General features: G+C 46.3%; 1 pseudogene; it reads left to right on the top strand.

Moving 5' to 3' along the window:
- LOC123396414 overlaps positions 1–17,253 on the top strand; it is a 76,043-nt pseudogene extending 58,790 nt beyond the window's left edge.
- Positions 17,254–23,000: the final 5,747 nt, after the last annotated feature.

Genomic DNA, 23,000 nt, shown 5'->3' with positions numbered 1-23,000 from the left:
TGTGCGTTAAACTTTCTCTGATCGGGTTGAGATTTCACGTGCGGTCTTATTTTAATATAGCTAGGCCGCCTGTCGAATTTCGTCGCGATCGGAGTCCGTCTGGCACCCGAACGGTCGACCGTAGCGGCATCGTATTCGGTCTGTCGTCGGACGTGTCCCGGTGTTTTACATCGCGTTGCCGCGCCGCCCGTTTTCCCTCTCGTCTCCGGATAACCGCTCTACATAGCCCACTAGTTCCACCTAGCCACTTCCTCCGTTCGTGGTCTTCGGATCGCGATCGGACGGATGAGGTCCACCCCACCACAGACCAACCCTATATAAGTAGCACCCCCCTAGAGAGAGCCCTCTCACTTCACTAGGGTTTCCCCTAGTGATTTTTGCAGCCACCCCCCTCAAAAACTCCACATGCTAGCCCTCACCCTTCTAAATCCCGCAGCCCAACCCCTCTGACCAAATCTGGCCATTGGATTTACATTTAATGGCTCAGATTCGTCCAAAACCCCACCTACCGGACATGTCCAGACGACCATCGTGCCAACAGAGCCCCTCTCTCCTCCCACGTCCAGCAGCCCGAGCTGCCAGCCCCTCGCCGGAGATCCCTGCTAGGAGCCTCTCGCTGCCGCCATCTCGCTGCTTGCGTCGCGCCGCCGGCCTCCGTTCCCGTCACCGTGCACCGCAGCGAGCCGCCTCTAGGAGCCGGCACTGCCTGAGCCTCCCGCCGCCGCCTTGGCCTCTACCCCGCCGCCAAGGACGCTTCCACCTCGGGAACGGGCATATCCCGGGCGTCCTGCGCCAGATCTGCCGAGTCCCGCCCCTCGCCGCCTCGTGGAGACCCCTGCTCCCCGCCGCCGCCTCGTGTCCAGCCGGACGAGGAGCACGACGAGGATAGTCCCCCCAAGCCAAATCGACTACGCCTAGGCCGGCCAGCGCGAGCGGTGCCCGAGGGCCCAGCTCACGCCTCCCCCTGGGCCGGCTCCCTCCCTCGGCCCAACAGTAGTAGGCTGCCGCCTCCCGTGGCCTCTGGCGCCCTGGGCTCGGCCCACTCAGGTGAGAAGCTCCTTGCCTAACCTCCGCCCCAGCGGTAGGTTGTTATTATGCGCCCGTGGATATTTAGGCCCATAGGATGGTTTCGGCCCGTGTAGTTATTAGGTTTTTCGGATTTAGTTAAATTTCAGGAAATAGACGAATATTGTTTTTCCCGTAGTTTTTATTCCGTAAGTCGGACCGTGACGTGTAGCACATGTATTTCGTGTAGAATTACGCGTAGATTACAAATTTACAACTTGCATATTTGTTCGAAGTCGTTTAGCGTGCCTAACGCCTAATTTAGCGTGTTGTCCTATTATGTTTGCGTCCCGTAATATTTTTCGCGCGTGTCCGGATAGCCCGTATGCCTTAGATAAAATGCCCATGTTTTAGGAACCATTAATCCATGTATTTTAGAGCAGTCGTTTGTATTTTTACGTGTAGGGAATTGCGCTAGTTTATTTTTCCGTGTCTAGATTATTTCTCGCATTTTCGTGTGGCATTATTTTGTTGCGCGACCGCACATATTTTATATGTTTTCGGGGTAGAAAAATCCATGTGATTTTTCTGTGCAATTAGTTTTAACATTAGAGCAAGTTAGTTCGCGCGATATTTTGCCATGATGCTCTTTTGTTTAATTCGTAGGATTTATTCCGTGCTTCGTTTGAAGGAGTTGTCAACTAGGGAGTTGTTCTTGAGTGTTTAGTCTAGCCCCTCGTATTTTTGGATGCAATAGAAATGCATGTTTAGGTGTGGTTTGCTTGCTCTCAAGTTGCTAGAAATAGTGCTGATTTGGAGGAGCTGAAATATTTCTATGTCTGGAATCGGTTATATTTTGTTGATGTCTTGTCTTGCTTGTATCTTGTGATCTGTAGCTCTTTTGAGGTTGGTCCAATGGAGTAACTTGTAGTCCTTATGTTTCTCTAGCTTGCTGTGAATTTTCATGCCATTTGGAGTCCTGTAGCTACTGGTTTTTCTGCTGTCAATATAGCTTCAGATCGAAAACTGCACTTTCATGAGGTGTAATTTTCACTAAGTCTGAAATAGTGTGTGAGATGCCATTTTGTGACTTCTTTTCCTAGTGATCCATGATGCCATGCCAGTTGTTGATAGTTGTTTGTAGTAGTGCTTCTTGCCCTCTTTCGTGTCATGCCTTGCTTGAGTTTATCGGAGTTGTGTAGCCCGTAGTTGTGGGGTGTAGAAAATGCTATGTGGCTGATTTTCGCAGATTGTAGTCATTTCTTGTTTCGCTCGTAGTTTTTGAACCGTAGCTCCGATTTGATCGTGTCCTACATGAAACCGTCTTAGAATCTCGTGTAGTTTCATTTTCCCTTGCTGGTTGTATGTTTTGAAGTGCTCGTGACCGTCGTTGCACACACATTGCATTCATGCCATCATATCTTGCGGTGCTTGTATCTTTTGAAACGTAGCTCTGTTGGAGATGTTCTTTATGTGTAGATTGCTTGAAATGACGCGTAGAATCACGTGAAACTATTTGTTTTGCTGTTTAACAACCAATTAAATGTGTTAGTTCAGATCTGGAGAGAATTGTAAATTAACATTTGAGCTCGTCTCGGAGGTGCTATATGTCATTTCCGACTTCATTTAAAATGCCTAGATAGGTAGTTTAATTTGTGCTTCACCCCGTGCCATGTTAACAACATTTTAATATTGCCGTGTAAATAAACGGGAGTGAACTAATAATTAAATATGGAGTTTCGTCAGTATGCAACCCGTTGCATACCGAGCTTCACTTAATGTGTAGTGTTTTATTGTTGTGATTGTCATGCCTTGCATTAGACCGTTCATGCATCATGTGCGTCTTGCATCGTGTCGTGTATATCGTGTGTTGATTCTTGTTTCTGGTTTCCTTCGTCTCGATAGAGTTCTGCAAGCGTGTCGAAAGTGAGGACCCCTTCGACTACATCGTTTCATCTGCTTCACGGAGTCATTCTTCTTCCAAGCGGGATCTCAGGCAAGATGACCATTTCCCCAGATACCATTACTATCATTGCCATGCTATTTTACCGTTTCTATCGATTATGTCTCGTTGCCTACCACATGTTAAATATCAGCCTCTCAACAATGCCATGAAAACCTTCAACCTGTTCAACCTAGCAAACCACTGATTGGCTATGTTACTGCTTGCTTAACCCTATTGATAGCGTTGCTAGTTGTAGGTGCAGATGCTTCCATGTGAAAGCATGGGTTCCTTGTTATATCACCATATTAAATGCTATTTAATTTAATGCACCTATATACTTGGTAAAAGGTGGAAGGCTCGGCCTTTCTAGCTGGTGTTTTGTTCCACCTTTGCCCCTTAGTTTCCGGCTACCGGAGTTAATTTCCATAAATGAGCGCTCCTAACACGATCGGGGTTGTTATGGGGACCCCCTTGATATTTTGTTTTAGATTAAAGCTGGTCTGGCAAGGCCCAACATTGGTACTACATTTGCCTAATCACCTAATAAAATTGCATAGGGACTTTTCGGACCCCGAGGATAATTTAATCAACCCCCCGGGCCAGTGCTCCGCATGAGTGTTGGTCCACCCACCTAGCAGTCGGCGGTGCCACCATGGGGCAACTCGAGGTTTGGATACCGTCCACTATGCATAGACGGTGTGTCCTGAGAACGAGATACGCGGCTCCTATCGGGTTCGTCGACACACCGGGTGGCCTTGCTGGATTAGTTTTACCTTTGACGAGATATCTTGTGCATCGGGATTCCGGTGATGCTTTGGGTAATCTCAGAGTTGAGGTTTTTTATGCGGCTTGTGGTAATTTGTGATGGACTAGTTGGAGCACCCCTGCAGGGTTAAATCTTTTCGAAAAGCCGTGCCCGCGGTTATGTGGCAACGTGGAAACTTTGTTTAACACTGGTTCTAGATAACATGAATTTAACTTAATTAAAATATGCCAACTGTGTGCGTAACCGTGACTCTCTCTTTCGTGAGTTCCTTTTCCGATCGAGGACACGGTGGGGTTATGTCTGACGTAGCTAGGTGTTCAGGATCACTCATTTGATCATCCGTAGTTCCCGTCCGCTGTGCGTAGATCTACCCCCTCCTATTTCATGTACTCGTAAGTTTAGCCATCAAATATATGCTTAGCCGCTGCTGCAACCTCACCACTTAACCATGCCTCACCCATTAAGCTTTGCTAGTCTTGATACCTTTGGAAATGAGATTGCTGAGTCCTCTGTGGCTCAAAGATTACTACAACACCAGTTGCAGGAACAGGTAAAGGTTACTTGACGCGAGTGCGTTGATTATTCATTTGGAGTTGCTTCTTCTTCTTCTTCATCGATCTAGGATGGGTTCCAGGCCGGCAGCCTGGGATAGCAAGGATGGACGTCGTTCTTCTTTTGTCGTTTGTTTTCGTCCGTAGACGGACCCTGCTCTTACTCTTGATGATTATGTAATGTACTGATGTGACTCTAATGTAGCTTGTGGCGAGTGTAAGCCAACTATATATATACCTCTTCATTTTAGTACATGTACTTGTAACGGTATCCATTCTTGCGACACGACGAGGTGCGCTTCTATCCCTGACGAGGCCTTCGTTCCAAATTGAGGATAGGGTCGCATCTTGGGCGTGACAAGTTGGTATCAGAGCAGTATCGACCTAGGAGCCCCCTGTTGGGGAACGTCGCATGGGAAACAAAATTTTCCTACGCGCACGAAGACCTATCATGGTGATGTCCATCTACGAGAGGGGATGTGTGATCTACGTACCCTTGTAGACCGTACAGCTGAAGCGTTAGTGAACGTGGTTGATGTAGTGGAACGTCCTCACGTCCCTCGATCCGCCCCGCGAACAATCCCGCGATCAGTCCCACGATCTAGTACCGAACGGACGGCACCTCCGCGTTCCGCACACGTATAGCTCGACGATGATCTCGGCCTTCTTGATCCAGCAAGAGAGACGGAGAGGTAGAAGAGTTCTCCGGCAGCGTGACGGCGCTCCGGAGGTTGGTGATGACCTTGTCTCAGCCGTGCTCCGCCCGAGCTCCGCAGAAACGCGATCTAGAGGAAAAACCGTGGAGGTATGTGGTCGGACTGCCGTGGAAAAGTCGTCTCAAATCAGCCCTAAAACCTCCGTGTATATAGGTGGGAGGGAGGGGACCTTGCCTTGGGGCTCAAGGAGCCCCAAGGGGGTCGGCCGAGTCCAAGGGGGAAGGCTCCCCCCCCAAACCGAGTTGGACTTGGTTTGGTGGGTGGGAGTCCTTCCTTGCCTTCCCACCTCCTCTTTTTTTTCTTTTCTCTTTGATTTTCTTTCCTAGGCGCATAGGGCCCTTTTGGGCTGTCCCACCAGCCCACTAAGGGCTGGTGTGACACCCTCAAGGCCTATGGGCTTCCCCGGGGTGGGTTGCCCCCCCCCCCCCGGTGAACTCCCGGAACCCATTCGTCATTCCCGGTACATTCCCGGTAACTCCGAAAACCTTCCGGTAATCAAATGAGGTCATCCTATATATCAATCTTCGTTTTCGGACCATTCCGGAAACCCTCGTGACGTCCATGATCTCATCCGAGACTCCGAACAACATTCGGTAACCAACCATACAACTCAAATACGTATAAAACAACGTCGAACCTTAAGTGTGCAGACCCTGCGGGTTCGAGAACTATGTAGACATGACCCGAGAGACTCCTCGGTCAATATCCAATAGCGGGACCTGGATGCCCATATTGGATCCTACATATTCTACGAAGATCTTACCGTTTGAACCTTAGTGCCAAGGATTCATATAATCCCGTATGTCATTCCCTTTGTCCTTCGGTATGTTACTTGCCCGAGATTCGATCGTCAGTATCCGCATACCTATTTCAATCTCGTTTACTGGCAAGTCTCTTTACTCGTTCCGTAATACAAGATCCCGCAACTTACACTAAGTCACATTGCTTGCAAGGCTTGTGTGTGATGTTGTATTACCGAGTGGGCCCCGAGATACCTCTCCGTTACACGGAGTGACAAATCCCAGTCTTGATCCATACTAACTCAACTAAGACCTTCGGAGATACCTGTAGAGCATCTTTATAGTCACCCAGTTACGTTGCGACGTTTGATACACACAAAGCATTCCTCCGGTGTCAGTGAGTTATATGATCTCATGGTCATAGGAATAAATACTTGACACGCAGAAAAACAGTAGCAACAAAATGACACGATCAACATGCTACGTCTATTAGTTTGGGTCTAGTCCATCACGTGATTCTCCTAATGACGTGATCCAGTTATCAAGCAACAACACCTTGTTCATAATCAGAAGACACTGACTATCTTTGATCAACTGGCTAGCCAACTAGAGGCTTGCTAGGGACGGTATTTTGTCTATGTATCCACACATGTAAATGAGTCTTCATTCAATACAATTATAGCATGGATAATAAACGAGTATCTTGATACAGGAATTATAATAATAACTATATTTATTATTTCCTCTAGGGCATAATTCCAACAGTCTCCCACTTGCACTAGAGTCAATAATATGGCCCTCACATCATCATGTGAATTACATTGTAATAAATCTAACACCCATACAGTTCTGGTGTTGATCATGCTTTTGCCGTGGAGGAGGTTTAGTCAGCGGGTCTGCTACATTCTGATCCGTGTGCACTTTGCATATATTTACGTCCTCCCCTTCGACGTAGTCGCGGATGAGGTTGAAGCGTCGTTTGATGTGTCTGGACTTCTTGTGAAACCGTGGTTCCTTTGCTAGGGCAATGGCACCCGTGTTGTCACAGAACAAGGTTATTGGATTCAGTGCGCTTGGCACCACTCCAAGATCCGTCATGAACTACTTCATCCAAACACCCTCCTTAGCCGCCTCCGAGGCAGCCATGTACTCCGCTTCACATGTAGAATCTTCTACGACGCTTTGCTTGGAACTGCACCAGCTTACCGCACCCCCATTAGGAATAAATACGTATCCGGTTTGCGACTTAGAGTCGTCCGGATCTGTGTCAAAGCTTGCATCGACGTAACCTTTTACGGCGAGCTCTTCGTCACCTCCATACACGAGAAACATCTCCTTAGTCCTTTTCAGGTACTTCAGGATATTCTTGACCGTTGTCCAGTGATCCACTCCTGGATTACTCTGGAACCTACCTGCCATACTTATGGCCAGGCTAACATCCGGCCTAGTGCACAACATTGCATACATGATAGAACCTATGGCTGAAGCATAGGGGACGGAGCGCATATGCTCTCTATCTTCATAAGTTGTTGGGCACTGAGTCTTACTCAATCTCATACCTTGTAAAACTGGCAAGAACCCTTTCTTGGACTGTTCCATTTTGAACCTCTTCAAAACTTTATCAAGGTATGTGCTTTGTGAAAGTCCTATCAGGCGTTTTGATCTATCCCTATAGATCTTAATGCCTAGAATGTAAGCAGCTTCTCCTAGGTCCTTCATAGAGAAACTCTTATTCAAGTAATCCTTTATGCTCTCTAAAAACTCCACGTTGTTTCCAATCAGCAATATGTCATCCACATATAATATTAGAAAGGCCATAGAGCTCCCACTCACTTTCTTGTAAATACAAGATTCTCCAACCACTTGTATAAACCCAAATGCCTTGATCACCTCATCAAAGCATTTGTTCCAACTCCGAGATGCTTGCACCAGTCCATAAATGGATCGCTGGAGCTTGCACACCTTGTCAGCATTCTTAGGATCGACAAAACCTTCGGGTTGTATCATATACAACTCTTCCTTAAGGAAACCGTTAAGGAACGCCGTTTTGACATCCATCTGCCAGATTTCATAATCGAAAAATGCAGCTATTGCTAACATGATTCTGACGGACTTAAGCATCGCTACGGGTGAGAATGTATCATCGTAGTCAACTCCTTGAACTTGTGAAAAACCCTTTGCCACAAGTCGAGCTTTATAAACGGTCACATTGCCGTCAGCGTCCGTCTTCCTCTTAAAGATCCATTTGTTCTGAATAGCCTTGCGGCCCTCAGGTAGTACCTCCAAAGTCCACACTTTGTTCTCATACATGGATCCTATCTCGGACTTCATGGCTTCTAGCCATTTGTTGGAATCTGGGCCCACCATTGCTTCTTCATAATTTGCAGGTTCATTGTTGTCTAACAACATGATTGATAAGACGGGATTACCGTACCACTCTGGAGCAGCACGTGGTCTCATCGACCTGCGTGGTTCGACAGAAACTTGAACTGGAGCTTCATGATCATCATCATTAACTTCCTCCTCAACCGGCGTCGCAACGATAGAGGTTTCCCCTTGCCCTGCGCCACCATCCAGAGCGATGAGAGGTTCGACAACCTCGTCAAATTCTATCTTCCTCCCACTCAATTCTCTCGAGAGAAACTCCTTCTCGAGAAAAGCTCTGTTTTTAGCAACAAACACTTTGCCCTCGGATTTGAGATAGAAGGTGTACCCAACTGTCTCTTTTGGGTAACCTATGAAGACGCACCTTTCCGCTTTGGGTTCCATCTTTTCAGGCTCAAGCTTTTTGACATAAGCATCACATCCCCAAACTTTAAGAAACGACATACCATAGTTCGTATGGTGTCGTCTCAACGGATTTTGATGGTGCCCTATTTAAAGTGAATGCAGCTGTTTCTAATGCATAACCCCAAAACGATAACGGCAAATCGGTAAGAGACATCATAGATCGCACCATCTCTAATAAAGTACGATTACGACGTTCGGACACACCATTACGCTGTGGTGTTCCAGGAGGTGTTAACTGTGAAACAATTCCACATTGTCTTAAGTGAGCACCAAACTCGAAACTTAGATATTCACCCCCACGATCAGACCGTAGGAACTTGATCTTCTTGTTACGATGATTTTCAACTTCACTTTGAAATTGCTTGAACTTTTCAAATGTTTCAGACTTGTGCTTCATCAAGTAGACGTAATCATATCTACTCAAATCGTCAGTGAAGGTGAGAAGATAACGATATCCGCTGCGTGCCTCCACGCTCATCGGACCACACACATCGATATGTATGATTTCCAACAAGTCACTTGCACGCTCCATTGTTCCGGAGAACGGAGTCTTAGTCATCTTGCCCATGAGGCATGGTTCGCACGTGTCAAGTGAATCAAAGTCAAGTGACTCCAAAAGTCCATCAGCATGGAGTTTCTTAATGCGCTTTACACCAATATGACCTAAGCGGCAGTGCCACAAAAATATGGCGCTATCATTGTTAACTCTAACTCTTTTGGTCTCAATGTTATGTATATGCGTATCGCTATCAAGATTCAATATGAACAATCCTCTCACATTAGGTGCATGACCATAAAAGATGTTACTCATAGAAATAGAACAACCATTATTCTCTGACTTCAAAGAGTAACCGTCTCGCAATAAACAAGATCCAGATATAATGTTCATGCTCAACGCAGGCACTAAATAACAATGATTTCAGTTCATCACTAATCCTGATGGTAACTGAAGTGAAACTGTGCCGACGGTGCATCAACTTTGGAACCATTTCCTACGCGCATCGTCATTTCATCTTTCGCCAGCCTTCGTCTATTCCGCAGTTCCTGTTTCGAGTTGCAAATATGAGCAACAGAACCGGTATCGAATACCCAGGCACTACTACGAGAGCCGGTTAAGTACACATCAATAACATGTATATCAAATATACCTGATTTTTCTTTGGCCGCCTTCTTATATGCCAGATACTTGGGGCAATTGCGCTTCCAGTGACCCATACCCTTGCAATAGTAACACTCCGTTTCAGGCTTAGGTCCAGCTTTGGGTTTCTTCGTCGGATTGGCAACAGGCTTGCCGCTCTTCTTTGAATTACCCTTCTTGCCTTTGCCGTTTCTCTTGAAACTAGTGGTCTTATTCACCATCAACACTTGATGCTCTTTACGGAGTTCAGACTCTGCGACTTTCAGCATCGCAAACAACTCGCCGGGAGACTTGTTCATCCCTTGCATGTTGTAGTTCAACACAAAGCCTTTATAGCTTGGCGGCAGTGATTGAAGGATTCTGTCAGTGATAGCCTCTTGCGGGAGTTCAATCCCCAGCTCAGCTAGACGGTTTGAGTACCCAGACATTTTGAGCACAAGTTCACTGACAGACGAGTTCTCCTCCATCTTGCAAGCATAGAATTTATCGGAGGTCTCATACCTCTCGATCCGGGCGTTCTTCTGAAAGATAAACTTCAACTCTTGGAACATCTCAAATGCTCCATGATGCTCAAAGCGACGTTGAAGTCCCGGTTCTAAGCCATACAAGACTGCACATTGAACTATTGAGTAGTCCTCCTTACGTGCTAACCAAGCGTTCTTAACATCCTGATCAGCCGTAGCGGGTGGTTCATCTCCTAGCGTAGCATTAAGGACAAAATCCTTCTTCCTAGCTTGTAAGATTAGCTTAAGATTACGAGCCCAGTCTACAAAGTTGCTTCCATCATCTTTCAACTTAGCTTTCTCTAGGAACGTATTAAAATTCAGGATGACTGTAGCATGAGCCATGATCTACAACACAAATATATTCAAATTGGACTTAGACTATGTTCAAGATAATTAGAGTTTAACTTAATCAAATTATTCGCTAAACTCCCACTCAAAAAGTACATCTCTCTAGTCATTTGAGTGGTTCATGATCCACTTACACTAGCTCAAGTCAGATCATCACGTGAGTTGAGTATAGTTTCAGTGGTAAGCATCCCTATGCTAATCATATCATCTATATGATTCATGATCGACCTTTCGGTCTCATGTGTTCCGAGGCCATGTCTGCACATGCTAGGCTCGTCAAGCTTAACCCGAGTGTTCTGCGTGCGCAACTGTTTTGCACCCGTTGTATGTGAACGTTGAGTCTATCACACCCGATCATCACGTGGTGTCTCGAAACGACGAACTGTAGCAACGGTGCACAGTCGGGGAGAACACAATTTCGTCTTGAAATTTTAGTGAGAGATCACCTCATAATGCTACCGTCGTGCTAAGCAAAATAAGGTGCATAAAAGGATTAACATTACATGCAATTCATAAGTGACATGATATGGCCATCATCACGTGCTTCTTGATCTCCATCACCAAAGCACCGACACGATCTTCTTGTCACCGGCGCCACACCATGATCTCAATCAACGTGTTGCCATCAGGGTTGTCGTGCTACTCATGCTATTACTACTAAAGCTACATCCTAGCAAAATAGTAAACGCATCTGCAAGCACAAACATTAGTATAAAGACAACCCTATGGCTCCTGCCGGTTGCCGTACCATCGACGTGCAAGTCGATTTTTTCTATTACAACATGATCATCTCATACATCCAATATATCACATCACATCGTTGGCCATATCACATCACAAGCATACCCTGCAAAAACAAGTTAGACGTCCTCTAATATTGTTGTTGCATGTTTTACGTGGTGACCATGGGTATCTAGTAGGATCGCATCTTACTTACGCAAACACCACAACGGAGATATATGAGTTGCTATTTAACCTCATCCAAGGACCTCCTCGGTCAAATTCGATTCAACTAAAGTTGGAGAAACCGACACTTGCCAGTCATCTTTGAGCAACGGGGTTACTCGTAGCGATGAAACGAGTCTCTCGTAAGCGTACGAGTAATGTCGGTCCAAGCCGCTTCAATCCAACAATACCGCGGAATCAAGAAAAGACTAAGGAGGGCAGAAAAACGCACATCACCGCCCACAAAAACTTTTGTGTTCTACTCGAGAAGACATCTACGCATGAACCTAGCTCATGATGCCACTGTTGGGGAACCTCGCATGGGAAACAAAATTTTCCTACGTGCACGAAGACCTATCATAGTGATGTCCATCTACGAGAGGGGATGTGTGATCTACGTACCCCTGTAGACCGTACAGCAGAAGCGTTAGTGAACGCAGTTGATGTAGTGGAATGTCCTCACGTCCCTCAATCCGCCCCGCGAACAATCCCGCGATCAGTCCCACGATCTAGTACCGAACGGACGACACCTCCGCGTTTAGCACACGTACAGCTCGACGATGATCTCGGCCTTCTTGATCCAGCAAGAGAGATGGAGAGGTAGAAGAGTTATCCGGCAGGGTGACGGCGCTCCGGAGGTTGGTGATGACCTTGTGTCAGCAGGGCTCCGCCCGAGCTCCGTAGAAACGCGATCTAGAGGAAAAACCGTGGAGGTATGTGGTCGGGCTGCCGTGGAAAATTCGTCTCAAATCAGCCCTAAAACCTCCGTATATATAGCTGGGAGGGAGGGGACCTTGACTTGGGGCTCAAGGAGCCCCAAAGGGGTCGGCCGAGTCCAAGGGGGAAGGCTCCCCCCCAAACCGAGTTGGACTTGGTTTGGTGGGTGGGAGTCCTTCCTTCCCTTCCCACCTCCTCTTTTTTTTCTTTTCTCTTTGATTTTCTTTCCTAGGTGCATAGGGCCCTTTTGGGCTGTACCACCAGCCCACTAAGGGCTGGTGTGACACCCTCAAGGCCTATGGGCTTCCCCAGGGTGGGTTGCCCCCCCCCCCCCCCGGTGAACTCCCGGAACCCATTCGTCATTCCCGGTACATTCCCGGTAACTCCGAAAACCTTCCGGTAATCAAATGAGGTCATCCTATATATCAATCTTCGTTTCCGGACCATTCCGGAAACCCTCGTTACGCCCGTGATCTCATCCGAGACTCCGAACAACATTCGGTAACCAACCATATAACTCAAATACGTATAAAACAACGTCGAACCTTAAGTGTGCAGACCCTGCGGGTTCGAGAACTATGTAGACATGACCCGAGAGACTCCTCGGTCAATATCCAATAGCGGGACCTGGATGCCCATATTGGATCCTACATATTCTACGAAGATCTTACCGTTTGAACCTTAGTGCCAAGGATTCATATAATCCCGTATGTCATTCCCTTTGTCCTTCGGTATGTTACTTGCCCGAGATTCGATCGTCAGTATCCGCATACCTATTTCAATCTCGTTTACTGGCAAGTCTCTTTACTCGTTCCGTAATACAAGATCCCGCAACTTACACTAAGTCACATTGCTTGCAAGGCTTGTGTGTGATGTTGTATTACCGAGTGGGCCCCGAGATACCTCTCCGTTACACGGAGTGACAAATCCCAGTCTTGATCCATACTAACTCAACTAACACCTTCGGAGATACCTGTAGAGCATCTTTATAGTCACCCAGTTACGTTGCGACGTTTGATACACACAAAGCATTCCTCCGGTGTCAGTGAGTTATATGATCTCATGGTCATAGGAATAAATACTTGACACGCAGAAAAACAGTAGCAACAAAATGACACGATCAACATGCTACGTCTATTAGTTTGGGTCTAGTCCATCACGTGATTCTCCTAATGACGTGATCCAGTTATCAAGCAACAACACCTTGTTCATAATCAGAAGACACTGACTATCTTTGATCAACTGGCTAGCCAACTAGAGGCTTGCTAGGGACGGTATTTTGTCTATGTATCCACACATGTAAATGAGTCTTCATTCGATACAATTATAGCATGGATAAGAAACGATTATCTTGATACAGGAATTATAATAATAACTATATTTATTATTGCCTCTAGGGCATAATTCCAACACCCCCTTGATTGATCGAACTTGGCCGAGTCGAGTCTAGTGAAAAACTGCTTTGAGTCTAGTTATATATCGGAGTGTAGGATTATTTTTTCTCCTCTTCTATGCTCTGGTGAGGAATCTTGACGTAATAATTTAATTCTACTCCTCTTCTCACTCAAAAAAAATTTAGGATCACGCGGATATTTTTGGAATCTATATGATGCCTATGTGACGGAGTTCTGTCTTTCTACCTCCTATCTGCTTTGAGTTTCACGGGAGTTGAGCTCCAGGGGATTCTTGAGCACATTGTTATCATTCAGATTTCTTAGTATCTCAGAACGAAGGATGTTCGTAATTGCTTCAATACTAGTAGTGGCGAGATAACCCCGATGTCCCCAGTACTGGTGCAGATTGTTCGGGAGTACTTCCATACTTTGTATCGTTGTGATCACGAGGGTCTGTAGTAGATGAACGTCCGAGATTCTGGTCGTGTGTAGCCGGATGTGATACAAGTGACGGGTTAGTATAGGAGTTGTGTGATTATTACTCCTTGTATCCGTGTACCAGATTGCATGACTAGAAATTTCGGGAATTCATAGGTGGGAATTCAAGTAGTTACTTATAGGACTATCTTCCAACAAACGCATGATGTTAGGTTGGGGTTCGACATCTAGTGGATTCCTGTCCACGAAAATATCGGACGAAATCTTTCTCATGAGTGTGTTCTGGCTTGTTTCATAAGCCTCTCCCTTTGTTTTGCTGAATATGGTAATTCGTGTTGCTTCGATGTCAGGTGGTGATTTCATATATTTTCTTAGAGGTGTTCTCATATTTTTATGTGAGTATTAGTTCTTTTGCTATATCAAATATCGTCCAAGATTATTCTCTCATCTTATTTCGGAGTTCATCTCATCTAGCCCAAGTTGTCTTTGTTTTTCCCCACCCTCCTGTCCTTTTTATGAGTGATTCAATTTTCATCCAAGAGTTTTCTTTTCATTGTGCTTCCGCTGTCTGTTCTTTTCTCTCTTACCCGGTGATTCATTGTGAAGATTCTCAGCAGATTCGTGTCATATTTGTTCATTCTTATCATCCTTACCGGTGAATTTATTTCAGCTATCTGTGTTCATCATATCCTTTTCGTGCTTGTAATTCTTTCCTATGTTGGAGATTCTTTCAGACTATCTTGTTATTGATTCCTCTCTCTTTCTACCCGGAGTGTTAAAGATATTTCAGTAGTTTCTCGTTTTCAATTCTTTTAATTATTTCGAGGTGCTAACCTCATCTAGTTTTCTTCATACCGGTCCAATATCAATCGTTCCAGCAATCTTTTCTAACAGTGGTTTCTTTGAGTGGGCCCATAACCTAGAGGTTCTTTCCCAGGATCTTTCCTGACTCTTTTATTTTTTTCCCGGAAATCATTAAATCTTTTCAACTATGACGTAAGTATGATTTCCATCAGTCATATTACTTCTTCAAGATCTATTTGAATTTATTCTCTTATTTGGATCAACCTTTCATTCTTCATTATTCCGGAGTGTCTTAGTTATTCTTGGTGGTGTTCTCCTCTTCTTTCTCAGCTTGCAGATTCGAAGGAGTGTTTCTCTCAGTCTTGTTCCATTCTTGTGAAGACTGTCATCTCAGCTTCGTGTATCCTCTCATTTGTTCCAATCATGAGTAATCCATTTCTCGCTATCCGGTGCTTCTTTGAGTTGTTTTTTATTTCTCGATCCTCCGAAGGCCATCATTTTAGAAGATTCTTCGTTCTCAGCTTTCAGCTTTCATCCTTGATTGTTCTTAATTGTTGTCTCTTCGTTCGTCTCTCGTTTATTCTGGTGCCTTGTTCTAGTTTTTCGCTCAGGTGGCTCATGATCTCTTCGTTCTCATGTTTCTCCATTGATTCTTGGTTTTCCATTCAACTATGAATTCTTACCGGTTCTTCCTTCAATTATGCCTCAAGTGGTGCTTATCTCTCTGTCTCTTCAAGATTCTTTCAAGAAGAATAAGTTGTATGCTAAATCCGTTGCTTGTCATCAATATAATTTGGTGAAGGATAAGAATAACATAATTCTTATTCTTGTTTCATCAAATGATATCAATTCTTCTTTCGGACTGGCTCATGATATCAATTCCTTTTTCTCAACTGTTATTATCTTTTCTTTTCCGGAGTTCCAAGTTTTCTCAAGAATCTCTTTGTGAGGCTTCATCTAAATCTTGGCAAGGTCATAATCTTATTCTTTTCTACCTTCGTATCGTTGCGTCATTCATTTGTATACGGAGGTCCTTCATGGTGGTTCATCAAGGTTTCAATTCATTCTCAAGTGTTCCTCAAGATTCTGTTGGAGTACCTCAAGTATCCTTTCTCTTGCATTTATATGTGCAATTGTTCTTCCTTATCTTTTGATGTGGTATTATAGCATTCTTGTTAGTGTAGGAGCCTCGAAGAGACTTCCATTCAAGTATGAGATAATTAAAACCACCAATTCTTTGATCATGAGATATTTTCAACCCATGATTTCTTCATTGAGCTATCTTGGTTTGGATCTCACCTAAAGCTTTTCCTATGGATTGTTGCTATCATGGTGCTGTCATTAATCCAAGTTCTCAATGTATCCTCTTGGTGTAAGAAGTTTTCATATCTTTGCTTTCATCTATCCTTGGTTCTTGTAGTGGTTGGTTGTCACCTCATAGATGTTAAGATGATTTTCATAAGCCAACTACTATCTTGTTCTTTTCGTTGTTGGTTTTCCAGCTACTAAGTCAATTCTCTGTCCGGAGGCTCTTCAATTCTATTGTGATGATAGTTGTCATTCCTTTCTTCATTCTCTTCTTCCGCTTGAGCTAGTTCCTATTTTATTGTTCCGGAGGCATTGTGATATTGCTCTTTTGGGTCTAGCTTCTTGTTCTATCAAGATCATGGTGTTCCCTTGTTCTATTTAGTTGTTTGTTATGAATATTGTCTAATTCTTCCACCTTGTCGAATTTTTTGTCCCATATTCCTACCGAAGTGCTACCGAAATTTTCCGTGAATTCTTGCTTCCTTCTCATATCATTCCTCATCTCTTTGCTACCTTCAAGGATCGTTGGTTTCACTCGTTTGTCAAAGAAGCGACTAAGTTTTACCTCTTGCTTTCTCATCCTCTCCCCCTTTCGTTCTTGGATCTCGGGGCGAGATCCTCTTGTAGTGTAGGAGAGTTGTGACAGCCGGAGACCGACATGTCCGGACGACCACCGTGCAAACAGAGCACCTCTCTCCTCCCACGTCCACCAGCCCGAGCTGCCAGCCCCTCGCCGGAGATCCCCGCTAGGAGCCTCTCGCCGCCGTCATCTCGCTGCGTGCGTCACGCCGCCGGCCTCTGTTCCCGTCGCCGTGCACCGCAGCGAGCCGCCGCTAGGAGCCGGCGCTGCCCGAGCCTCCCGCCGCCGCCTCGGCCTCTACCCCGCCGCCAAGGACGCTTCCACCTCGGGAACGGGCAGATCCCGGGCGTCCTGCGCCAGATCTGCCGAGTCCCGCCCCTCGCCGCCTCATGGAGACCCCTGCTCCCCGCCGCCGCCTCCTGTCCAGCCGGACGAGGAGCACGACGTGGACAGCCCCCCAAGCCGATCGACTAAGGCTGGGCCGACCAGCACGAGCGGTGCCCGACGGCCCAGCTCACGCCTCGCCCTGGGCCGGCTCCTTCCCTCGGCCCAACAGCAGTAGGCTGCCGCCTCCCGTGGCCTCCGGCGCCCTGGGCTTGGCCCACTCAGGTGAGCAGCTCCTTGCCTAACCTCCGCCCCAGCGGTAGGTTGTTATTATGCGCCCTGGATATTTAGGCCCATAGGATGGTTTCGGCCCGTGTAGTTATTAGGTTTTTCGGATTTAGTTAAATTTCAGGAAATAGACGAATATTGTTTTGCCCGTAGTTTTTATTCCGTAAGTCGGATCGCGACGTGTAGCACATGTATTTCGTGTAGAATTACGCGTAGATTACGAATTTACAACTTGCATATTTGTTTGAAGTCGTTTAGCGTGCCTAACACCTAGTTTAGCATGATGTCCTATTATGTTTGCGTCCCGTAATGTTTTTCGTGCGTGTCCGGATAGCCCGTATGCCTTAGATAAAATGCCCATGTTTTAGAAACCATTAATCCATGTATTTTAGAGCAGTCGTTTGTATTTTTACGTGTAGGGAATTGCGCTAGTTTATTTTTCCGTGTCTAGATTATTTTCTCGCATTTTCGTGTGGCATTATTTTGTTGTGCAACCCCACATATTTTATATGTTTTCGGGGTAGAAAAATCCATGTGATTTTTCTGTGCAATTAGTTTTAGCATTAGAGCAAGTTAGTTCGCGCGATATTTTGCCGTGATGCTCTTTTGTTTAATTCGTAGGATTTATTCCGTGCTTCGTTTGAAGGAGTTGTCAACTAGGGAGTTGTTCTTGGGTGTTTAGTCTAGCCCCTCGTATTTTTGGTTGCAATAGAAATGCATGTTCAGGTGTGGTTTGCTTGCTCTCAAGTTGCTAGAAATAGTGCTGATTTGGAGGAGCTGAAATATTTCTAAGTCTGGATTCGGTTATATTTTGTTGATGTCTTGTCTTGCTTGTATCTTGTGATCTGTAGCTCTTTTGAGGTTGGTCCAATGGAGTAAGTTGTAGTCCTTGTGTTTCATGCCATTTGGAGCCCTGTAGCTACTGGTTTTGCTGCTGTCAATATAGCTTCAGATCGAAAACTGCACTTTCATGAGGTGTAATTTTCACTAAGTCTGAAATAGTGTGTGAGATGCCATTTTGTGACTTCTTTTCCTAATGATCCATGATGCCATGCTAGTTGTTGATAGTTGTTTGTAGTAGTGCTTCTTGTCCTCTTTCGTGTCATGCCTTGCTTGAGTTTATCGGAGTTGTGTAGCACATAGTTGTGGGGTGTAGAAAATGCCATGTGGCTGATTTTGGCAGATTGTAGTCGTTTCTTGTTTCGCTCGTAGTTTTTGAACCGTAGCTACGATTTGATCGTGTCCTACATGAAACTTGCTTAGAATCTCTTGTAGTTTCATTTTCCCTTGCTGGTTGTATGTTTTGAAGTGCTCGTGACCGTCGTTGCACACATATTGCATTCATGCCATCATATCTTGCGGTGCTTGTATCTTTTGAACCGTAGCTCCGTTGGAGATGTTCTTTATGTGTAGATTGCTTGAAATGACGCGTAGAATCACGTGAACCTATTAGTTTTGCTGTTTAACAACCAATTAAATGTGTTAGTTCAGATCTGGACAGAATTGTAAATTAACATGTGAGGTCGTCTCGGAGGTGCTATATGTCATTTCCGACTTCATTTAAAATGCCTAGATAGGTATTTTAATTTGTGCTTCACCCCGTGTCATGTTCACAACATTTTAATATTGCCGTGTAAATAAACGGGAGTGAACTAATAATTAAATATGGAGTTTCGTCGATATGCAACCCGTTGCATACCGAGCTTCACTTAATGTGTAGTGTTTTATTGTTGTGATTGTCATGCCTTGCATTAGACCGTTCATGCATCATGTGTGTCTTGCATCGTGTGGTGTATATCGTGTGTTGATTCTTGTTTCTGGTTTCCTTCGTCTCGATAGAGTTCCGCAAGCGTGTCGGAAGTGAGGACCCGTTCGACTACATCGTTTCGTCTGCTTCACGGAGTCATTCTTCTTCCAAGCGGGATCTCAGGCAAGATGACCATTTCCCCAGATACCATTACTATCATTGCCATGCTAGTTTACCGTTTCTATCGATTATGTCTCGTTGCCTACCACATGTTAAATATCAGCCTCTCAACAATGCCATGAAAACCTTCAACCTGTTCAACCTAGCAAACCACTGATTGGCTATGTTACTGCTTGCTTAACCCTGTTGATAGCATTGCTAGTTGCAGGTGCAGATGCTTCCATGTGAAAGCATGGGTTCCTTGTTATATCACCATATTAAATGCTATTTAATTTAATGCACCTATATACTCGGTAAAAGGTGGAAGGCTCGACCTTTCTAGCCTGGTGTTTTGTTCCACCTTTGCCCCCTTAGTTTCCAGCTACCGGTGTTATGTTCCATAAATGAGCGCTCCTAACACGATCGGGGTTGTTATGGGGACCCCCTTGATAATTCGTTTTAGATTAAAGCTTGTCTGGCAAGGCCCAACATTGGTACTACATTTGCCTAATCACCTAATAAAATTGCATAGGGACTTTTTGGACCCCGAGGATAATTTAATCAACCCCCGGGGCCAGTGCTCCGCATGAGTGTTGGTCCACCCACCTAGCAGTCGGCGGTGCCACCACGGGGCAACTCGAGGTTTGGCTACCGTCCACTATGCATAGACGGTGTGTTCTGAGAACGAGATACGCAGCTCCTATCGGGTTCGTCGACACACCGGGTGGCCTTGCTGGATTAGTTTTACCTTTGACGAGATATCTTGTGCATCAGGATTCCGGTGATGCTTTGGGTATTCTCAGAGTTGAGGTTGTCCACTAGGGAATCCGACGAGATCGCGAGCTTCGTGATTGAGGATTTCTATGCGGCTCGTGGTAATTTGTGATGGACTAGTTGGAGCACCCCTACAGGGTTAAATCTTTTCGAAAAGCCGTGCCCGTGGTTATGTGGCAACATGGAAACTTTGTTTAACACTGGTTCTAGATAACTTGAAGTTAACTTAATTAAAATATGTCAACAGTGTGCGTAACCGTGACTCTCTCTTTCGTGAGTTCCTTCTCCGATCGAGGACACAGTGGGGTTATGTCTGACGTAGGTAGGTGTTCAGGATCATTCATTTGATCATCCGTAGTTCCCGTCCGCTATGCGTAGATCTTCCCCCTCTTATTTCTTGTACTCATAAGTTTAGCCATCAAATATATGGTTAGCCGCTGCTGCAACCTCACCACTTAACCATGCCTCACCCATTAAGCTTTGCTAGTCTTGATACCTTTGGAAATGAGATTGCTGAGTCCTCTGTGGCTCACAGATTACTACAACACTAGTTGCAGGTACAGGTAAAGGTTACTTGACGCGAGCGCGTTGATTATTCATTGGGAGTTGCTTCTTCTTCTTCTTCATCGATCTAGGATGGGTTCCAGGCCGGCAGCCTGGGATAGCAAGGATGGACGTCGTTCTTCTTTTGTCGTTTGTTTTCGTCCGTAGACGGACCCTGCTCTTACTCTTGATGATTATGTAATGTACTGATGTGACTCTGATGTACCTTGTGGCGAGTGTAAGCCAACTCTATATATACCTATTCTTTTCAGTACATGTACTTGTAACGATATCCATTCTTGCGACACGACGAGATGCGCTTCTATCCCTGACGAGGCCTTCGTGCCAAATTGAGGATAGGGTCGCATCTTGGGCGTGACAATTTTTCTGAAATTATGAAATTCACGGCTAAATAGACAAATCCACACGAGGGAAAAAAAATACACCTGGGCCGAATTTCTACGCGAGCCTAAACAGAGCCCGAGTACAGCAACACGAAATATCGCCCTTGGCGCGGAATAGGATAGGGTGCTCACCGAGGGCCTTCGGGCCGCCCTGGCAGGACGAGGTGAGCTGGGCTGGGGTGGATCTGGCCTCGGCCTGTCACTGGGCTGAATGCCTCGGGGCCCAGGGCGCTGGCGAGGCTGGCCGAGCGCTGGAGGATGGTCCAGGGCGAGGTAGCGCAGCTGGGCCGGCTCACTCGGCCCATGGGGCGAGGTGTTGGTGCAGCACAAGCGCTCGTTGGCGTCACCCTCCTCTCGATCCCATCGGATCGAGGCAGGGGAGGCCATGGCGGGGCTGGCCTTGGGGCTCAGGTGAGGGAAGCACGAGGGGAGCCGGGGAGGCACCAACAGACGAGGGGGGCTCAGATCCGACGAGGGTTGGCCGGGGCGGCGGGCTCCGTCGAACGGTGTGGCCGTCGGCGGACGTCCGAAGCAGCGTTGCGAACGGGCCATGGCAGGCGCGGGCGGCGGCTCGCTGCGCTCTTGCCGGCGGCTACAAGCGGCGGGGAGAGATGAGGTGGCACGGGACCGGCCAGCGGCGGGATGCCGCGGCCCCAGGGCGGCGACGCGCCGATGACGGGCGGCTCGGGCGCTGTGCGGTGCGGGCATGGCTCGGATGCACTGAGGTCGCCCGTACATGTCCAAGTTGGCCGCGGACATGTCCGATACGTGGGGTTTGGGGCGATTTTGGGCCATTGGATGGGGATCCAGTGGTCCAGATCTGACCCAGAGATGGATTTCGGGAGAGAGAGGAGGTGGAGCTAGCAGGTGGGGTTTTTGAGTGGGTGGCTGCAATTTTGGATAGGGGGAACCCTGGTGGAGTGAGAGAGGTCTCTCCATGGGGTGGCTCTTATATAGGGTTGGGCTATGGTGGGGTGGACCTCATCCGTCTGATCGCGATCAGACGACCACGAACGGAGGAATTGGCTAGATGGGTTTAATGGGATGTGTAGTTGGGATATGTAGAGATGAGATGGAAATGGTGCGGTGCGGTGTGAGTGTGCTCCGGCACAAAAGAGTCAACGGCGAAAACGGAGAGAACCAACAACTATTAATGGAAGCAAATTTTGAAAAACCGGCGGCAACGGGGTGTCGATGTAATGCTGATGATGCGAATGATGCGATGATGAATGCCACAAACAATCTAATCACTCGACGAGAACGGAATAAAAGGGAAATCTTATGGAGCGTCAGTCTCGGGCTGTCACGGTGCGGAACAGCCCCTCCAAGCCCTAGGGGGAGGAGGTGGAATCCTAGTCCCCTTTCTTCCCTTCCATATAAAGGTGGACTTTCCACCTTTCCCAAATGCAAGGGCCTTGAGGTACTTGTGCGCTTGGCCCAATAAGGCCATGATGTCTCCTCTCAGCCCATGGAAACCCTTGTGACATGATAGAACCCTTGGTGGACTGCCAGACTCCTCCGGAAGTTTCTGGAACCTTCTAGAAGCTTCCCGGTACAATACCGGAAAAAACACGAAACTTTTCCGGTAGCCAAAGTATGACTTACCATATATAAATCATTACCTACGGACCATTCTGGAGCTCCTCGTCACATCCAGGATATCATCCGTGACTCTGAATAGCTTTCGGTTACCATCACACATAACTCATTAATACCAAATTGTCACCGAACCTTAAGTGTGCAGACCCTGTGGATTCGAGAACTATGCAGACATGAACGAGACACTCTCCGTCCAATAACCAATAGAGGGACGTGGATGTCCATATTGGCTCGTACATATTCTACGAAGATATTTATCGGTTGAACCACAATGTCAAGGATTCAATCAATCCCGTATAATGTTCCCTTTGTCCATCGGTATGTTACTTGCCCAAGATTCGATCATCGGTATCTCTATACCTAGTTCAATCTCGTTACCAGCAAGTCTATTTACTCGTTACATAATACAAAATCTCGTGAGTAACTCCTTAGTCACATTTCTTGCAAGCTTCTTGTGATGTTGTATTACCG

This window comes from Hordeum vulgare, chromosome 5H, assembly GCF_904849725.1.
Source record: "Hordeum vulgare subsp. vulgare chromosome 5H, MorexV3_pseudomolecules_assembly, whole genome shotgun sequence".
NCBI classification, from domain to species: Eukaryota; Viridiplantae; Streptophyta; class Magnoliopsida; order Poales; family Poaceae; genus Hordeum; species Hordeum vulgare.
This window is presented reverse-complemented; position numbering and strand designations above follow the sequence as displayed.